Here is a 16,072-nt window from a genome sequence, read left to right as displayed (position 1 = left end):
ATATGTCTATTGTTGTATGGTGTAGTGGGTTGTATGCTGTTTATTGTTGTATGGTGATTTGTATGGTGTGCTGTATACTGTTTATTGTTGTATGGTGTGTTGTACGGTGTATTGTGTGCTGTTTATTGTTGTATAGTGTGTCTATTGTTGTACGGTGTTTTGTATGTTGTTTATCTTTGTACGGTGTATTGTATGTTGTTTAGTTTTGTATGGTGTGTCTATTGTTTTATGGTGTATTCTATGCAGTTTGTTGTTGTATGGTGTGTTGCACGGTGTGTTCTATGTTGTTTATTGTTTATGGTGAGTTTATTGTCGTATCGTATGTTGTGTCTATTGTTGTATGGTGTGTTGTATGTTGTTTATTGTTTATGGTGAGTTTATTGTCGTATGGTCTGTCTATTGTTTGTTGTATGGTGTGATGTATGCTGTTTATTGTTGTATGGTGTGTTGCCTGCTGTTTATTGCTCTATGATGAGTTGTATGATGTGTTGTATGCTGTTTATTGACGTATGTTCAGTTGTATGCTGTTTATTGTTGTATGATTAATTTTATGCTGTTTATTGTTGTATTGTGAGTTGTACGATGTGTTGTATGCTCTTTATAGTTGTATAGTGTATTGTATATTGTATAAGGTGTCTATTGTTGTATGGTGTGTCTATTGTCGTATGGTATGTCTATTGTTGTATGGTGTGTCTATTGTCGTATGCTGTGTATTGTTGTATGTGTTGTATGTGTGTATTGTTGTATGGTGTGTCTATTGTTGTATGGAGAGTTGTACAGTATGTTGTATGCTGTTTTTATTGTTGTATAATGTGTCTATTGTTGTATAATGTGTTTATTAATTTATGGTGTGTTTATTGTTATATGTTTTGTTTATTGTTGTATGGTGTATTGTATAGTGTGTTTATTGTTGTTTGATGAGTTGTGTGGTATATTTATTGTATGGTGAGGGTGAAGTGTTCATTCCAAATTAGCTTGAGTTTCAATAATAGCGGCTCGTAATGGGTGTAGAACATTTTCACTTAAATAGAAAACATCGAAGCTTGTTAGATATCTGCTCTACCTTTCCTAAATAATGACCAATTTAAGAACGTGCTGATTCGGTTTCAATTAGTGTATTACTACTGGATAATCAGCTGTTTCCGGGCCTCTTATATATTGCATCTGTTTTCGAGTTGTCAGTTTACATAAAATACCACACTGATGTTGAATAATTTTAAATTTAAATTGACTTGTGTTTGATCATATCAATGACATAATTTTCAGTGACAAAACAGTATAAATATGTCCATTTTTTTTCAAGATAGCAGCTGAAATATTTGAAATTTGAACACATTGTATGGCGGCAAACTTGAATTTTACGTGTGTCTTATTCAGAAGAACATAATGCAAACCGTTGAAGTGATACAGGGTTGACAAAAATGACTACAGGAAAACTAACTGTTCTAGAATACCCAATTGTCCATTTTCATCAGTGTAAAATGAATTTTCAAACAAACTGTCAGATAACATTTTTGTATTGAAAAGAAAAGTGTTACACGGATTAACGGAGACTTTAGATTTTACATGGAACTTTAAAATCAAAATGAGCCAGTTGCCTAACCGTTTGAAAAGATAATTACCTTTCTATCCAGAAAATTCTCAGACGTTAGTCCACTCCAGGATTCCTTGTACACTGTATTATATTCCCCTGTGTTTTTTTTTTCTTGCCGTGATTCAGAGATCGTTGGCAAGCGTCATACCTGTAATTTTCAGGTGAAATACCGGCTGATATCCTGTGTGAATGTAAACAAACTCTTAGAGAGCGATATTCTAATCAATATGAACTATAAATATAATATGAGTTTCTGGATAGCCGACAGAGACATTGTCTTTTCTCTACCATGTTAGCGATTAAACTGATTAAGGTAGAATGCGACACTTTGCAAACTTTCGTGTAGCGTCTTGAAATTTGTAATGTGTAAATTTGACCATATTTCAAACAATGTGCAGTTTCTTATATACCAATAGAGCCAACCAGTTTTTATACACGAGACGTCAAAGTTGACCAGCAAAACCCGGCAACTGTTACGGGTGACTTAGTGTGTTGCATTTACGAAAGTGCCATTAAAAGCGCACACCCATGGTGCAATATTGAGGCATGGTTGGTGTGTTCTTATTCGTTATAACGTTTTGAAAACTTACAATATGACACGCTGAATTTAACACCATAATCAACGAATATTCAAATTTTAATATACATAGCACAATTCGAATAAAGAAATTCTACGACTCGTGCCATGTGTTAAAGTTAAACGTTTGGAAAATGAAGGTACATAATTTGTAATTTAACCAATCAAACGTAACCAATTAGTTGCTGTGTGATATCTTAGTAGAGTTTTGGCTACATGCAAGTTGTAGTTAATATGTCTGGTCATCACTTGGTAAAAACGAACAAGTAAGGCAAAACGATATATTTATTTAAATAAAATATTCTGAAAAGTCTCGTAGTATTCCAAGCGCTACAAACTGGGAAGTCTTAATACAATTCAAACGTATATCAGTGTTTTCGAGTCACGCACCCACAGAAGAACGGGGCTTTGTGTCAGACATATTTTAGGAATTTTCTGTAGTCGTGATTTCTAACGTAAAGTGATAAAATATATAACAAGTTAAAAGTTCTAATCATAACACATGTTTTTTTTGTAAAACACGAATCCGAATTTGTTTGCATTTGATAATTATTATCTTCTCCAGTATCAAGTCAGAAAATTTTATCCTGACATCTAACCAACACAACCCGATATATTTTTCCATTAAGAGCTGGAAAAGAAACCCACACACCACAGGCAAACATTTGGTGGATGTAGTCAAAGGTGTACATAATAATCCTTGATAAACATGATAGAATTGAAATGATTTATCTCGAACAGTGATTGGCTCTTAAATAAAATCATTGTTCGTCGTTGAGATGCGCATTATCATATCACTGTGCTCTCGTGATTAATTCCTTCGCATCTGAACTCGAAACAATGATTTTGTTCAAAAACAAATGACTTCTTGGGATATATTATTTCTTAAATATGTTTTAAAACATCCGGTTTTTGCTATAATATATATATTTAACATACAGTACATGAGTTAAACACGATTGCGATTTTAAAGTAAAAAAGTGGGTCCTACTTTCTGCTTGTACGATCAATTTTAAGGTTAAAGTTTTATTCTTAATTTTATCCATTTTTTAATATATGTATGTATTAGGCACTATACAAATGTACTGCCTTTTGCAATTTTGCTTCAAGGGTTGTTATTTTTTCATTTTACACATGCCGATTAATAGGAAACACGTGCGAAGCCATGATGATGTCCAGAACGTTTTAAGCCAGATTTCGTTTCAAGTTTTTACACACGAAAATGTGGATGTTAAGAATTGGTTTGTTTTGTTAACACAGTAATGTGGTGGTCAGTTAAACTATCCGTTTGATACCTGACAATGTGGATCTGACAATGTGGATCTGTACAGGAGAAGGAAACACTTCAAATATTTTAATTGCCCTCAGATCCATCCATAAAAGATCACTGTGGGGAATCACATGATCAAAATAATCTCTAAACCAAAGTTATATTTTGAAGAATATGAATAAATTTCCTTTCATGATAAGATATGAAATTTAAACATAGCTTATCATATGACTAATGAAAATTGTTAAATTATCATGTAGGTGACAAATAATGATAGATATCCTGTAATTACAAACACTAAGGAAATTAAGAAGTATCAGTTTCTTGAAGTGTTCCAGATAATCAGGAGGTGATTGTAATTGAAATCTATGTAGTTTTAGGATACATATATGTTGCCATATGATAGGCTATATTTTAGATTTACAGCAAAAGATGTGTCAGTAGTATCCCATATTGTTTATAAATTTATTTTGGTTTAGAGATTATTTTGATCATGTGATTCCCCGCAGTAAAAGATTTAGGTAGCATAATTCTGTGTGATTAATATATTGATTCAGCGGTAAAATTGTGACACCAAACTATAATGACTTGGGCATTCATTGGAACATTTTTGGTAAAAAAGATACGCCTACAAAGTTACATAGTAACCGTCACTGTGATCTTATATGTATAACTTTTTTTTCCAAGATGTTCGAAATTATACGGGAAATGATAACTTTGTAAATCCATTAATATGGTATCACCAGTAGGACTGAATAGTTTAAGCCTTTTTGGAGGTCCGAACCTAGACACAAGCAGTGCTAGACAAAGCTTGGTGTTTACATATTTCATTCAATTTGATGTTTACAACAAATTAATGTACCATGAGGCAGGCGAGTGTCTGACAAAAACATATAAGAAATTAATATCACAATTTACAAATCTAGATGTTGTACTTGACAACTAGAATGTTGAAATCTACAGTTTTAGATAAACGGAACATTTTCAATCAGACTGAAGAAAAATATTGTAGTTAATTGTTGGAGAATTATTTCCTAGTGGCTAATATTGAGTATTGTTTTGTGCTGCATGATATGCCTCTACACCAAAGACTCAAGCACATTTCAGTACCTCTAATGAATCGAGCCTGTTGACTATTTACTAGGTGGCACTTAACACTTCCAAGGGATCATCTTACAGATTTTAATATACGATGACCAATATACGAACATTCAACACATGACGTTATTTTTACTCTTGCACGTGAAAACAGAGCTTTTCAAGTGTGTTTTGCATAAAATACGATACAGGTATATAACTTGATTACTACATTGAAAAAGGTATGTCACGACTAATGTATTTCGTATTACAATTTCATACTTAATTGGTGTTCACCCCTTCAATTTTAATAAATGAATGGACAAGTTCGTATTGTATCCTCATGACTGAATTGTATCTTAGAAGCCCACCCGCTTAGCTTTATAGGGAGAGCGCAGATCTACGGATCACGGGGTCGTGAGTTCGATCCTCGGGCGGGCCGTATGTTCTCTCTGACGGTTTGATAAAAGACATTATGTCTGAAATCATTCGTCCTCCACCTCTGATTCATGTGGGGAAGTTGGCAGTTACTTGCGAAGAAAGGTTTGTACTGGTACAGAATCAAGGAACACTCATAAGGTTAACTGCCGGCCGTTAAATAACTGAAATACTGTTGAAAAACGACGTTAAATCAAACACAAATGTATCTTAAATGAGTCGAATGATTCTTCTTCGGCCATATCTATGATACCACGTGCAAGTGTAAACACTACTAACAATGTTGACATTATATTAATAGGATTTTCAACATTCTTTTTTTTACAATACTCTTCATTGTATGACCCATAGCTCAGTACTCACTGAAGAAATTTATAGCTAGTGGACCATATAGCTTATGTTACTGTGTTCTCAGAATAAGTTTCATTTCACCTTCAAACTTGGTTCTTCTGATTTCCATCTCAATATTATTTGATATACCACTATGTAACCCTCCTAAATTTATGATCATGCGTCTACGCGTTGTGGAAAACGTAGAGTAAGTGGAGAAGTAGGTCTCAATTGTCAAATACATGTTCACTTAAAAAGCTTTTTAAATAGGTCAGACTGTCAATAGTTTATTTAATAAATAATTTTGCGATAATTTAGCTATTCACATAATTATCCAAGTAATAAGATTTTGATTTTAGGCCAGTTTTTACCATTGAAGTTTATCATTTTCCTTCTGCATTGCCAACGTTTTGCTACGAATATATCAAAATTAAGGCCTAATACTTTTATATTAGTTTAAAGCACACTGTTTCCTTATCCTTTGTTTTTTTCTTCGTTAATATGTTGTACATGTATGTGTAAATAATAGCTTTTTTTCGGAAGCTAATATTTACTTATTTTCTTTACTATTCAGTATGAATGAATACTTTACGGTGCTATAAATCCATTGCCTTTTTAAATTCATTCAAATATTTTTGTCTTTTCATTTTTAGATTTTTTTTTTACATTTTCTGCAATTTTGACGTATAAATAGCCTGACGACAATACAAAAATCTTCCAAGTCTTGATCCTTATGTCTGACTATAGGGAAGGGCCGTCCGCTAATGTTGGTATAACTTGTGGTCCAACCCGTTTGCTTTTGATATCCACTTTATTACTACATGTGTTTATTCTTCCTTTTGACTGTTTGCTGATTTATTTGCACGTGTTGTGTAGCATTGTATTGCCGTATTTCTTAAGCAATAAAATATGATTAAACTAAATTTCCTTATCACATTTTAAATATTCCAACTTTTAATTAAGAAATAATAAATCTGTTCCTATATTTTATCAGTTAATAAAATATGGGCAGGAGTTTGGATGTATAATAATTAAATCACGAGTGCGCAGCACGAGTGATTTAATCATCCGCATCCAAACGACTGCCCATATTTTATTAATTGATAAAATTATTGGAACATAATTATTATTTCGATCCTAACAACTCGAAAAAATTCGCCTTTTTACAGTACTCCATTTTCAGCGTAATACGTCATTCGAGTCATATGCTGTTACTATTTACTCCCATGGATAGAAAGTGTTGCATAGCCAACGTAACGTTTAGATAATTGTTCCTTTTTATCAGAATTTTGAGAAGTATTTATAACCTAATAATCTATCAGTTCGCAATCTATTTATAAACAGAATCGTCAATTCTTTTTATTTTACCCAGTGCTATGAGCTTTACTTTCGTGTGACGTTACATCGTTATGACGTAATAATTTATTTCATACTTTCATGACGTCACTGGGGAATCATAACTAAGCTAATTTGCTCGTAGAGATTAAAATGTATTTTACGGCCCTGCACATAAGTCAGTACGACTTTTTGGCATAATTATGTTTTTGAAATGTTGTTTACAACCCTTTTACCCTGAAATAATTCGTATGTAATTGAACAGAAGTAGAATCGCTTATGTTACAATCATAGGGTGTAAAATCTATCAGCCAGTCATACTTTATCAAAGATTCATATATGCTGTTTGCTTTATCTTTATATGTCGTGTTAAAATCGAGTTTAATACACCATCTTTATTTTCTTTATTGTATGTTTATGACTCCTGTACGGTGTTCCGTTTGGACAGTCGTGACTTTGTATTTAAGACTAAACCGCGATGCACGATGATACGATGACAAAAACGCGATGGCGCTATTGCACGATGATGAAACAACGATGGTACGATGGTGAAAACGCGATAGCACAATGACGAAATCGCGATGGTGCGATGGTACGATGGTGAAATGTCGATGTAAAATCGCGTTTTCATCATCGTACCATCGCGTTTTACCATCGTATCATCGTACCATCGCGTTCTCACCATCGTACCACCGCGTTTTCACCATCGTACCATCGCGTTATCACCATCGTACCATTGCATTTTCACCATCGTATCATCGCCTTTCGGTGGCCATGCACAGTGGTACAATATATGTGTCAGTAAAATACAGGCTTGATACAATCTCATGGCCTTGAAGAATTTATTGTTTAATGAACTGAGCACTGAACATTTAGTAAAACAATTTGCAAAACAGCAGAATCTAAATGGTAAATTTCGTCTCACAAAATACATTGAGATTCATTCTCTTCTACCTATTGTTGACAAAAATACAAGTGTACGGGACTACGCATTTCTAAAGGCGATGGTACGATGGTGAAAACGCGATGGTACGATGGTGAAAACGCGATGGTACGATGGTGAAACCACGATGGTACGATGATGATAACGCGATGGCACGACGGTGATAACGCGATGGTACGATGGAGAAAAAGCGATGGTACGATGGTGAAACCACGATGGTACGATGATGATAACGCGATGGTACGATGGTGAAAACGCGATGGCACGATGGTACGATGATGAAAACGCGATGGCACGATGGTGCGATGGTGAAAACGCGATGGTACTATGATGAAAACGCGATATTACATCGACATTTCACCATCGTACCATCGCACCATCGCGATTTCATCATCGTCCCATCGCGTTTTCACCATCGTACCATCGTTGTTTCATCATCGTGCCATCGCGCCATCGCGTTTTCGTCGTCGTACCACCGTGCATCGGGGTTTAGTATTAGATAAAATGTCACGATTGTCCAAACGGAACACCGTACTCCTGACCTGCAAGATGTCAGTGTCTTCTTTTCAAGCAAATACAGATAAACATTTTAAAATGCGAAATGAAGCGAATACTTCACGTTTTTTATTATTTTGAAATATTTTCAAAAGCCGAAAAAGCTACTTTATTACTGATATCAATATTTAAGTTTCTTTTGTATTTGTTGTATATTTTACGCTGTGGTACCCAATACATGACGTTACAAACATATTAAGATGGCGTACTGAGTTTGTGTTATGGTCACACTACACTAAATAGTATTCCCTATATATTCTATATAAAACTGACATTTTTAAAGAGCTACCAAACATAGCTTGACCCATTTCAGAGAACAAATCCTTATCACATATTAAAAAGTTATGATAAAACTGATATCAAATGAAGAAAAAAGTAGGGGTCATATATCTTCTAAGAGAGATTTCTCTTGTCACATTTGCGTAGTGTAAAATTTCATCAAAATCACACTGCTGTGACCTGGAAGTACTACTCATACTAAAATTGAGTTTCACTTTACCAAATACAACCTCCTCTTTCATTTTTTTCTACCCAAATGTCATAATATAAATATATCTACAATGAAATTTAAACAGAAAACAGCTTTAATTTAGACCTCTGTGGCCATGCTAAGTAAACTAATTAGTGTTCAAAAACCTGTCCGCTATTACGTGACTAGACCAGATGACTCCCATATAATTAGGCCTTATTAGCTATAGGTTAGAAGGGGTTAAATGCCCCTGCTAATATTTTCTATAGATGTAAAAATAACAATTTATAGCATATTTTTATCAGCATTTCTAGCCTTTCACTTCCTGCGAGACTACCCTTGTCTTGAAGGGCTGTCTTTAGGCAATCAAAACATACCAAAACTATGGAGTTGACCGTAATGCAGTGAAACCACGATCACGTGACTGAGACACGTGATGAAAACGCTAATATTGCATATGTAGACATCAGGAAATACCTACTTTCACTTTCATTTTATAAAACAGCTTCGACTCAACTTTTGAAGTACATAACGTAGCTTAAAATCATCCGCAGACATTCCTCTTTGCAATCAAGCATCCATAAAGCTTATATCTGGATTGAATTTTGAAATGGCCTTTACTAGGCGGGAAAATTGCACTATATATTGATATGGACTACATTCGTCTGGACCACGGAGGCATATCCGGCGAATTACTACCTTTATGCCTTATTACGCATAAATTCCTCAGATTCACAAACTTTGGGAACAAGAGGCTAAAAAACTTTCAGCCAACAACAAATCCATAATCAGACAAAAAAAAAAATAGTTCAAACAAATACAAAAGACAGATAAATACCTGAGGCAAAATGAAACCAAATGTATATTTTATAGTGTAAATGATTTTTCCACTGGTCCTGGTTTTATCACATCAAGTTTCAAAAAGATAAATCCAATCGAAATATCAAACAGTGTTTGAGCATTTGTGTAAAGTTTAGTTTCCAAGAACACTATCCAGGTTATAAAACCATATTTAAGTTTATCATGAGCACATGCCAAAACTGTACCTAAAATGTTGAAAACTAAACTGATTAAACTTCAAATAGCTTAACCAGTTTGATATAATTATTTTTATTTTGCGATTACTTAAGAATTTAGTTTCCCGTTGAACAGAAGTCATATTTCCTTGTATGTTAGTAGATAACTAGGGCATTTCCTTGTATATTAGTAGATAACAGGGATATCTCGTATCAGCAGGAAATAAATGCAAGCTGTTACACAATAATTATGCATGGACTTTATAATAACTGTACTGAGAACAAGGTAAACTGAATTCCTCATTATTTTTGTTGAAATACATTTGTTCATTGGTATTCAATGCAGCTTTCAGCTGTCACATTTCCAGACTTAACATGCGTTCTAAGAAAACAATTTTTTAGAACTTCGCATTTTGACCCAAAACTATTGTATTCTGAAAAAGGAAGACATAAAGGGTTGAAGGAATGTTCGTTCTATCTGGAAAAAGTAAATCGGCGTAGCAAAAATATGGAAAGAAAGACATATATAGTTTTTAGTCGTATTATATGCTGATATGTTGACGTATTGCAGCTACAGAATTTTGATCAATTTCATTTTTTCTTATTGAAGAAAATACAATTTATACTATTTACTAAGCTCTAAAATTTTCAACTTTTGAAAAAAAGCATTTTTTTTCTTTCAATGATTCTTACACCAACATTTTATGTCAGTTCTTGAATTATTATTTGTACAATATACATTCAACTACTACAATGTAAAACAAACAAAAATATTACTTCTATATATATTACCACATAAGTTTGCTGTTCCCTACCCGCATAAACTGAAGTAAAAACTGCCATTGTTTACACACAAAAAACATATATCAATAAGGGCAATTTTTAAAGAATATTATACATTCATTTCAACTTTTCCAATAGTAAAATCTAAATCATGGTCATTAGTAGGTAGTCTTTCAATGAATGGTATGAACCATGCCTTCAACAAATAAACTAGCTGTTTACTTAACCGGACTTTTTACACCCTCTATGTTTTGTAACAATTATGAACAATTAATAAATCGAAATACATGGAAAGGAAAAACGAACAGAAAAGATCAAGTTAGAAAATTAGTACTGTTAATAAAAAGTTTTGATATGATGCAAAATATTTAGACGCTAATAAAAGTAATTGCCCTGCAGCCGTTGAAAAATTCTACAATGAGTAAATCTTATAAGACAAAGAAAGACAAAGTTAGAGTTCAGAATTGTCCGATATGTGAACTTAAAAGAGTATGTAGATGTACATTATGTGTCAGATTCCTATATGGAAAGAAGTCATCCAAGATTTCTGAAAGCATCAACCCTAAAGCACATCAGGATGCATTATGGATTGGGTTATTACAGTATCAGCTTGATCTGATCTGGGATACTGTATTCGGCTCGAGTGGGTGTTGCCAAGTCGCCGGATTGTGCGCCTCGTGTGATCCGGTCTGGCAAAATACACGAGAGCCGACTAAAACATCCCAGATCTAGCTTGTGTTATAATGATCGTTTTATTATAAATCTCCATTTTTGCTGTACAGTATTTATACAGGTATGCAATAAATGTTTGTTCTGGTGCTAATTTCAAATATCTCGAAGAGGTCCTGAAGATGAAGGACCATTAATACACCCATGATGGCAATATTTTAAAAAACATTTCATGTCCGACCTCATTCTAATTACACTGGTTCTTGATCTACTGGACCCCAGTTAATGTCTGGTAAAGTAAGTGAAAGTTCAACGACATGATCGCCACAAAGCTCAGTACACACAGTTTTCTCAATAGACGAGGAAACCAAAATGTCAACAGGCGTTCTTAAAATTTATTTTCCTATCCCATATGCCAAACCAAGACAGAGTTATTTTAGTGTAAGAGTAAATGTAATTATTATACTGTACCCCAAAAAATATTTTTTGTATTATATTTGTCATATTTTTGCATTGACAGTTAAACGTTTAGCCGAATTGTTATTTCCTCCCTTTGCCAACCTTTACTGCGCAACCAGAACAGAATGAAAACAATTAATGTGGAAGCAAAACAAAAACCAGTCGTTTTAATTCCGGCTTTTAAAATATCGTAGTATCTGTGCAAATGTAAATTACATCGAATTCAAAAGAAATAGTCTGTTTTTGGATACATCTATATTACAAAAGTTCATTACAAATATATAATATAAACATGTATTTCTAATGGGGATCTAACTCTATATTCTGAGTTTTTGGTTCCTTAAATAAATCTCAAACATAATATGTGAAAACATTTAAATGCCACACAGTGTTACTTTAACGTGACAGATCACCTTTAACTAATAGTATTTATTTGTTGATTACAATATTCTTGTTTCTACTTTCAGTTATCAAACTAGACACTCTTTGAAATCGAATCAAATTTGGTACATGCTGAATGAGGACATGCAAAAGCAACATAAAGTAATTGTTGATTATTAACACACTGCAGAACCAAAATCTTCAACTTTTGTATGCATAGATTGATTTTAATGTGCATAGTTTGATTAGTGCAATTTCTTTTTCAAAGGAAATATGTAAAATAACATCTTGATAAATAAAGAAGACTATTTATGTTTGGACCATGGAGGAGAGGCTCTAATAAGCAAAACCAAACACCGTATGAAGTTTGAAGGCCATAGGCCTGAACGTTCTCCAATTATTTATCGTAAACCGTTTTCTGCGTCATTGACCTTGATCTTTGGCGACTGTACTTCAAAGCTATCTTCAGTTATTGAATGGGAAGTCTGTGGGCAAAAGTGTTTTCCAGTTATTGAACGGAAACCGTCAGTCTCAAACTCAGTGTAACATTGACCTTTGTTGTACAGACCTCCAAACCAAAAAGGGACATATCATTTACTATTAACAATCATCCTTAAATGTTTGACCACTGTAGACAAAAGGGTTGTTCAGTTGTTGATTGCAAAAAACTTTCAGTCTAGGGGTTACTGTGACCATGACCTTTTATCTACAGATACAAAAAGGCAGGGTCATCTCCTGACCACAGACACTCGTTATATGAAGATTGACGAATGTAGGCCAAAGCGTTCTTCAGTTACTGAGCAGAAATCATTTTCAGTTCCGAGATCATTGTGACCTTGACATTTGACCTCTACAACAATAGTGGTCATCTTCTTACCCAAGACATTCTTTGAAGTTTTACAACTGTAGGACAAAACGATCTTCAGTTAACTACCGTAAACTGTTTTCAGTCACGAGATCACTGTGACATCAACCTTTTACCTACATATCCAAAACTAATAGGGTTGTCTATTGACCACAGGTACTCATCTTATGAAGTTTGACCATTGTGAAACAAAGCAATCTGCAGTTTTCTTTGTTGGTCTGTCAGATTGTCTGATGAACAATTCAATATATACCCTCTTCTTCGGAGTGGTGTGGGCATAAAAACTAAATACACATATATAAATGTAAGTCAGATGTTGTCGTTTTACATACACAGCATCGTTTCATTGCATTAAATCATATGAAGTGTTTATTTAACAAAGTCTTTTATTTACCTAGTGCAATGTTTATCTGTGTAAGTTATATTATTAAAGGTACAATATCTGATTAAATGCGTTGTGAGATAGGTTTCAAAACCCTTTGGTTTTTTTCCTTAAATTATTTCCATTTAAGTTATCATGGTACAGCGCTAAGGATAGAAAGCAAAGTGAGTTAATTAGTGTTTTTTTTATGATTTAGTGAAATTTTGGACGTACTAAATCTTTTTTTTTTTCTTATACTTCTCATGAAATGTATTTTTGGTTTCCTTAGAACAGTTTTGTAACTGTATCAAACGAGAAAAAGGAACATGTTTTACTTCAAGAAATAATCACTTTTTGTTTGTACTATACATGTGTCTGGTCAGTTTTAAAACCTGGTTACAATTTATATTTATCTATTTTGTTGGGTCGTAAGTAACTCCGACATAATTAAGGTCATGTGGCATCTTTCCAGCTTTAATGGTTACAAACAACAGTTCCCCTTGATAAATTATTACACTCATGCACAGGCACGTTTGTACAACCACTGACCTTCCACAGAGAGCAATGGTTTACCCATATGACGAAACGAGCAGGATTTGAACTCACATCAGTGAGGGGAAATTGATTCGGTGAAATATGAATTTTTAAGTAAAAATAAATTTATACAGCTTTCAACATGTTTTTTTTTTTTTTTTGGTCTTGATCTAAACAATAACGAGTGACATCAATTATTTTTTAAAATAATGTTTCATTTTTAGCTAACTGGAATATAATCTTGTAGGATTTTTGAAATGATATATATTTTGAGAAATCGAATGACGTTCACTCTTCACTACGGACAAATGTCTCCCCGCCACCAGGTGCGCTTCCGGCAAATCCTTCCTGTTCATCACTGTATGGTAATATACTCATGGGCCTGCTAATCTAGCACGTCATTACTGAATTTCTATGCAATGGTTTCAAATGTATTCCACAATTATGAAAAATTCTATTTGAATTATCATTTTCAGAAAACCAAAGAAAATTATCGAGAGCGATTCAGGACTGTATCGTAGATATAGTTGACAAAATGCCTTTCACACAAAGTGAAATTCCAGGTACTCTTATCCAGGATGGTTGCATCACTGAAGATGAATGCATCGAAATTCGCGGAAAACCGAACAGAAAAGATCAAGTTAGAAAATTAGTACTTTTGATAAAAGGAAGAAGTTTTGATATAATGCAAAAATATTTAGATGCTATAGAAATCCATTGCCCAGCAGCCTTTGATAGTCTGGAATCAATACTCCTTATATATGAAAGACAAAGCAAGAGTTCGGAACTGTCCTTTCTGTGAAATGAAAGAGTATGTAGATGTAAAATGTGTGTCAGACTTCCTGTATGGAAAGCGAGTTATCCAAACCGGTTTGTATACACAGATTTGTGATAGCATCAATCCTACATCATAGGATGCATTATGGGATTTGAGATACAGGCTTGTTCTGGTGGTAATTTGAAATATCTCGTGGAAGTGCTGACGAAGAAGGGCCATTATACACATATAGCAGAATCTTTAAGAATATTCCGTGGCCGCCGTAATTCTAATTATACATGTTCTTGTTCTATTAAGAGAGACATACTGGCTCCAAGTAATATGTCTGGTGATGAAAGTGAAAGTTCAGCGACATGTTCGCCACAAAGCTCAGTACGTACATCTTTCTCAGCAGACGAGGAAATCACGACACCAAAAAAAAATTATCAACGAAACAATTCTGGGTAGCGAGTTAAGTATTCAAAGTAGCCTGAGTAAACAAAGCGTAGAAACAGTAATTGCTACAAATCAAATGGAAGAAATTAACATTGATGATGCTGATGACAGATTATTTGTTATTGAAAATCCAGTCAAAGAAAATCTTGACAACGGATTATACAATGTGACATTTGGATTCAAGTTTCTTTGTTTAAGGTGATGTAAACGATATGAATCCGATCGTCCAGAGGTATTAGCATTTAACAAAACTTACGGTAAATTCTAAACTAAATCATTCAGATTATTTCACTGAAAGATTTTATACACAGAGCAACCAGTTAATATGCCTGTAGAAGAACGGACAACTCTGCTTCTCTCTCTTTATATTTTAGTGTGTTTTGTTTCATATACGGTATGTACTTCTTGTTGCATAACAATCATATAAAGCAAAATCTTCCATAGTTGATAAATATTAGGAAACATCAAGAGACAGGACTTTGTCTTACAAATATTTTCCATGTTTTTTTCTGCTTAAATATGTTATGAAATATTTGCGTTAAGTAAGCGGAGAAAACGACGGTAACTCAGTATATTCCAATAAAGCTAATACCATTATTGAAGTCTTTGTTTAAGATGAGAGAATCGGTTGTTTATTGCTCTATACTTGTGTTTCTGTGGATGTTTTTTTCCTCCATAAGCGTGCTGTAATGTTCAGTCTGATTTCGTAAACGGAAAGTTTCTTGTTATAAAGTTCTATCAGTTTGTAAATATTAGGATGGGACTGCTTCAACAAGCTGTCTAACTTCGACGTCAAAACTGTATCAGATATTTATTTAACCTTCAGTCGTTCGCTAAATTTCTAAAACGTACTGGTCCATCATTCAATTTGGGCAGTACCACTTGTTTATCAAAGGGGTGTTCACTAAAAATTTACAGACTGAATAGCGAACACTGCAGACTATGACCAGCTGATTGCTGATCTTGGTCTGCACTAGTCGCAAAGGCAAAATCACTTGCCGCCAGCAGGCTAAAGGTTAGAAAATGCGCCATTTAAAAGGGGATCCAATTCCGTTCATGTATACTGAAAATCATCCTTATCTGAAATGGTGCTGAAATTCGTGAGGAAAGAAGGATTACTTTATTGTAACCGTTACGTCTAAATTAGTTTACTTCCGGTTATTATCGGACAATGAACAACTACCGATGATTATTGGAAATAAC

General features: G+C 33.9%; 1 protein-coding gene across 3 annotated transcripts in view; it reads right to left on the bottom strand.

Moving 5' to 3' along the window:
* LOC123549753 (deoxynucleoside triphosphate triphosphohydrolase SAMHD1-like) overlaps positions 1 to 9,650 on the bottom strand; it is a 51,884-nt gene extending 42,234 nt beyond the window's left edge. The window contains exons 1-2 of one of the 3 annotated variants that reach the window (XM_053544946.1): positions 9,427 to 9,650; positions 1,623 to 1,775 (exon numbers count right to left, since the gene is read on the bottom strand). The gene's annotated coding sequence lies outside the window, so the exon portion shown is untranslated. The remainder of the gene's footprint in view (positions 1 to 1,622; positions 1,776 to 9,426) is intronic. The other 2 variants (XM_053544945.1, XM_053544948.1) reach the window with 2 other exon arrangements.
* Positions 9,651 to 16,072: the final 6,422 nt, after the last annotated feature.

Source organism: Mercenaria mercenaria, chromosome 6 (genome assembly GCF_021730395.1).
Source record: "Mercenaria mercenaria strain notata chromosome 6, MADL_Memer_1, whole genome shotgun sequence".
Taxonomy (NCBI): Eukaryota; Metazoa; Mollusca; class Bivalvia; order Venerida; family Veneridae; genus Mercenaria; species Mercenaria mercenaria.
The sequence above is the reverse complement of the archived record's forward strand: the minus strand, read 5'-3'. Positions and strand labels throughout refer to the sequence as shown.